Genomic DNA, 6000 nt, shown 5'->3' with positions numbered 1-6000 from the left:
TTTTTAATTTTTGGTGGTTTATATGAGTGTAAGTAAATCATTGGTTCTTGATATATTCAAAGTGTAGATGTAAATGTATCTTTTATTTAAGGTTTTTTTATATAAATGATATAGTGTTTTCATTCTCATTGCTTTTTATTTCATTTCTCAAGTTAAGTGCACATTTAATAGATGTTGGTTCACCCAATTCTCTTGTATATGTTGTGATACTATTATTGCTCCTTCATTATTGACTACTGCTACTTCCAGTGACTAGAATTTAGGTTATATAGAAATGTACATTTCTAGGTTGTGCATTGTTTTAGTTATTGTTGTCTTTTAATTGATTATTGTGACCTGTTTATATCATCAACATCCTATTATAAGGCAGGTCTACTACTATATTTAGGCCATCTTTGCTGATTTTTTTTTTTGTGACATCAACAAGGTAGAAATTATCTGAATTCTTTTGCATCTATTTCATGTCCCCATATTTTCAAAGCCTTCTTGACCCACAATTCTCAATTTGCAGGGGAATTTCCTGGTTGTTCAGAGGACTATAAATTTTTGAACTTCCTAAGTGTATCTGTAAATAGAAATATCTTTCCTTGAGATTTGCATAATTTCCAAGATCTTTGTATTATTTTCATTCATTTATCCTTATTTCCCATATGAAATGTACTTTAACAGATTCCCTTAAATTTTCTTATCACTTTGTTTTCTCTCCTACAAGATAACAATTCTACTAATAGTAATCACCCTATAATTTACACTCTAGTATGAGGAATATTTTCATCTTTGCTTTGGATTGGAATTTATGAATATTGCCCAATTATGTCATCAAATCATAGTATGTACCAGTAGTAGCACTGTGAATATTTGGATAAATTTGTTCAATTTTTTATTGTCTTTTCTTTTCTTTTCTTTTTTTTTTTTTTTGACAGGCAGAGTGGTGGACAGTGAGAGAGCGAGAGAGACAGAGAGAAAGGTCTTCCTTTTGCCATTGGTTCACCCTCCAATGGCTGCCATGACTGGCGCGCTGCGGTCAGCGCATCGTGCTGATCTGATGGCAGGAGCCAGGTGCTTCTCCTGGTCTCCCATGGGGTGCAGGGCCCAAGCACTTGGGCCATCCTCCACTGCTCTCCCTGGCCAAGCAGAGAGCTGGCCTGGAAGAGGGGCAACCAGGACAGAATCCGGTGCCCCGACCGGGACTAGAACCCAGTGTGCCAGCACCGCAAGGCAGAGGATTAGCCTAGTGAGCCATGGCGCCAGCCCATTGTGTTTTCAATTCCTTTAAAATTCTGAAAGTAACAACTACTTTTTATATTCAAAACTTCTCAGAGCCATCTAGGTCTGGGTACTATTTTATTCTTTCAAGGATTTTTTCTAACTCTGTATGGATTTTTATGGAATTATATATCCCACTGATGTTGAAATTTTTAATAGTACACTTTTAGATGCAGGACTTGTTTCTTTAAGATTACTTGGGAAGGAACATGATATTTTGTGGAATTTAGTTCCTGCAAAGTTTATATGATTTTTACATGTCATATTAATGTAAACTTAATTATTATATTTGCTCATATTTTATTTGTATTCACCCATTTTCCTGAAATATACAGTTTTCACTCACAGTTGCCTTATTTTTGTCATTACATTTACATCTCTTTTTTTTGCCTTTGAATTCAATGCTATCGTCAATATATAATTTCAGTATATCTTCTTCCTAGCATCTTCAGTCTTCATAGATCTTGATTGGCTTTTTCCTTGTAGATTGACAGCTACTTAAAAAACTTTTAAGTTTCTTTGGATCTTTCCCATGCACATTATCTCTGAATGATCATACACCAATCTTCTTTGCCTTGGTTTGAGAATCACACATCTTTTTTCCAATTTTGGAGTTTTGGAAAACTCCAAATTTATTAATTACATTGAAAATTTTCAGTTTCATTCTAGTGATAGAATCTTCCCTTTAGGATTTTCTGTAATGCGACATTTTCTCTCAATGTAATTCCTTTAATACGTAATATATTGGATCTGTTAAAACTGAATAATTGAACGTAATAATGAAATCAAAAAAAGAAAAAAAAAGACTTTTAATTAAATTCCCTTGCATTTGCTTGGCACTTAGTAATTACTACTACCAAGTTACTCAGTTCTGTACAAATACTCACAATTTATACGGCAAAACAAATGGCATTTTTATTTTTCTTTGATTTTATTACTTTCACCATTGCATATCATAAGTGCCCTAGTCTAAGCAGGAAGTAAGACTACTAGTTACTGGCTTTTATTCTTTCTACAAAGTGTGCATACTTACATATCACATTCTTTTTAACTTTTTAATTATATACATTGAAAAAATCATTTATTTCATATATGCAGTTTTAAGAAAATAATACTTCACATGCTTCCCTCTTTCCTACCCATTCTCTGAACTTTCCTCCTTTTTCCTTTACTATTTTTCCCCTTAATTTTTACAATGACTCATTTTCAGTTTGTATTGCACAAGCTTAGCCTCCACTAAACAAAGAGTTCAACAAATAGTAAGTAGAAAAACCCCTGTTCCTCAAGAATATAATCAACTTTTAAGATGTTAATTTTGATCATATACATTACATTTTTAAATCACAAATCAGGGAAAGCATGATATTTGTCTTTTTGGACCTTGTCGCTCCCCCTCTTCGTGGAGGAACGACACAGGACCCTGCGCTGTTCTCTCGTCTGCTCGGCCCTCCCCGGGTTTGCTGCTGGTTCTTCCCGGGTTGGCTACTATCCCTTCCACCTCCGTGGAAGGGCAGTTCCCCCTGGCCGCATTCCCCACTTCCGCAGGGGAGCGGCACACCGCCGGCCGGGTCTCTCGGGGGCTGCACGGGTGTTCCTTCAGCTAGATGTTCCCCATAGATGTTCCTGGTGAATGCCGTCTCTCTCCTCCTTTATAGTCCTCCTCCGCCAATCCCAACTCGGCTGCCCACACGCCGAGTACGCTGCTCTCCTCCAATCAGTAGCAAGTCCTGCAGCTTGTCAAGTTGGTGAGAGGCAGCTGTGCGGAAGCTGTTTACTTCTCTCCCAGCGCCATATTGTGGGAGAGCAGATGCATAGAATAAGTCTTAATTCCAGTAACTCAGTCTAGTCCGGTTTGCTCCCCACAGACCTGGCTTATTTCATTAACCAAAGTGGTTTCTAATTGTATCCATTTAATTGCAAAGACAGGATTCCATTTTCTGAATAGAAGAGTAGTATTCTATTGTATGTGTGTGTGTGTGTGTATATATCTGTATATGTATATATATCTATAAGCAAACATATGTATATACAAGTAAACATATATATGTATATAAGTAAACCTATATAAACATAGATATGTATATATAAGTAAACATATATGTATATATGTAAATATATGTTTTTAGGTATATATTTATATATGTAAATTTGTTCATATTTAAATTGACATATATGTAAATGTGTGTATATGTAATGTATGTATATGTAAATGTATGGAGTTTCTATTATGTTGTATGTATTTACATATATGTATAACATATATACATATGTGTATAAATATATGTAATTATATATATTTATACATATATATAAACTTTTTATCCAGTCTTTAGTTTATGGCTATTAGGGTTGATTCCATATCTTAGCTATTGTGAATTGAGCTGAAAAAATCATGGGGCTACACATAAGTCTTTCATATGTTGATTTTATTTCATTTAGGTAAATTCCCAAGAATAGGAAGGCTACATCATATGGTAGGTATATTTTTAGATTTCTATGGAATCTTCATTCAGTCTTCTATAATGATTGTACTAGTTTACATTCCCACCAACACTGTTTAAGGATACTTTTTCCCCTCACATCCTTACCAGCATTTACTGGTTTTTACTTTTATTTTTGGGTGGTAGCCATTCTTGCCAGTATCACGTGAAACCTCATGTTGTTTTTTGTTTCCATTTCCCTGATGTGTGGTGATCCTGAACAGCTTTTTATGTGTCAGCCATTGGAATTTCATCATTAAAAATGCCTATTCATGTCCTATGCCCATTTCTTGACTGGATTGCTTTGCTTTTGTTGAGTCTATTGAATTCTTTATATATACTGATGGGATATTTTATCAGTTCAATGGTTTTCAAACATTTTCTCCCATTCTACTAATGACCTCTTTACTTTGTTGATTGTTTCCTTTAAGCTTCTAAGGTTAATGTAATACCATTTATCTATTTTTGCTTCGATTGCCTGTGTTTCTGGGGTCTTTTCCAAGAATTTCTTCCAAATGCCAAGATTTTGCAGAGTTTTCCTCTAGTAATTTGATGAAATCAGGTTATGGATTTAGATTTCTGATCCATTTAGAGTTGATTTCTGTATAAGGTGTAAGATTGGCATCTTGTTTCATCCTTTGGCCATGAGGGGATCCAATTTCCCAACATCATTTTTTGAAGACTGCCATTTCTTCAGGAATTGATTTTAGTTCATTTGTCAAAGATCAATTGATTATAGATGTATGGAATGATTTCTGGGGTTTCTATCATGTTGCAGTGCTCTATATGTCTATTTTTCTGTCAGTACCAGGCTGTTTTGATTATAGCTGCCAGTATTATATCTGATATTGTGTTGCATTGTTTTTGTTATATAATACTGATTTTACCATATTGAGTGTGTTGTGTTTCCATATGAATTTTAGAATCTTTTTTTCTAGATGACTGATATTTTGATTTTATTTAACTTATACAAGTATCATGTATTTCATATATACAGATTTAGGACCATAGTGATACTTTCTATCCTACCCTCCCTCTTGAACATGCTCCAACTTTTCTTCATCTTCCATTTCCCATTAACACTCAAAATATTTACAAAAAACTTTCAGTTTATTTAATGATTGCAAAATTAACCTTACATGAAGTTAAATAGCTCAACAAATAGTATGAAGAAAACAAACTACCCAAGAGACAAGGGCCGAAGCAATCATTAAATCTCAAAATGTCCATTTCACTCCAATATATTATATTTTAGGAACTGTATTAGTCATCTCAAATCATGTAAAATATAAGGAATCTATCTTTCTGGGAATGGCTTATTTCACTAAGTATAATGGTTTCCAGTTGCATCTATATTGTTGCAAAATACAGGGCTTCATTTTTTATTCAGCTGAGTAGTACTGCATAAGTTATATATTTATACCTTGATTTCTATATCCTTTCATCAGTTGATGAACTGGACACCTATGTTGACTCCACATCTTAGCTATTGTGAATTGTGCTACAATGAACATGGAAGTACAGATGATTCATATGCTGATTGTATTTGATTTTCCAAAAGTGGGATGGCTGGATCATATGGTATGTCTATATTCAGATTTCTGAAGTATCCCCGCACTGCCTTCCACAGTGGCTGGAAGAGTTTAAATTCCTACTAACAGTGCATCAGGGTACCTTGTTCACCCTATTCTCACCAGCATATGTTGTTTGCTGATTTCTTTATGAAAGCAAATCTATCAGGAGTGGTGAAACTTAATTGTGGTTTTGATTTGCACTTTCCTGATGACTAGTGATCATGAGCATTTTTCAAGTGTCTGTTGGCCATTTGAAATTCCTCTCTTGAAAAATGCCTATTCAAGGTCTTTGCCTATTTCTTAACTGGATTATTTGTTTTGTTGTTGTTTTTTAATTTCTTGAGCTCTTTATAGATTCTAGATGTTAACCTTTTATATATTGCATAGTTTGCAAATATTTTCTGTTGGTGTGTCTTCACTTTGGTGAGTTTTTTTTTTTTAGAGGGCAGAAGCTTTTCAGCTTGATGCAATCTCATTTATCAATTTTATCTTTGATTGCTTGTTCCTTTGGGGTGTTTTCCAATAAGTCTTTGCCTGTGGCAATGTCTTCATGAATTTCCTCAATATTTTCTAGTGATTTGATGGCATCAGGTCATAAATTCAGGTCTTTGATAGATTTTAAGTGTTTTTTTTTTTTGTAAAGTGTAAGATATGGTTATAGTTTCATACATCTGCATCCA

The sequence above is a fragment of the Oryctolagus cuniculus genome, chromosome 2 (genome assembly GCF_051225735.1).
Source record: "Oryctolagus cuniculus isolate XC-2025 breed Fujian yellow rabbit chromosome 2, ASM5122573v1, whole genome shotgun sequence".
In the NCBI taxonomy this organism is placed as follows: Eukaryota; Metazoa; Chordata; class Mammalia; order Lagomorpha; family Leporidae; genus Oryctolagus; species Oryctolagus cuniculus.
This window is presented reverse-complemented; position numbering follows the sequence as displayed.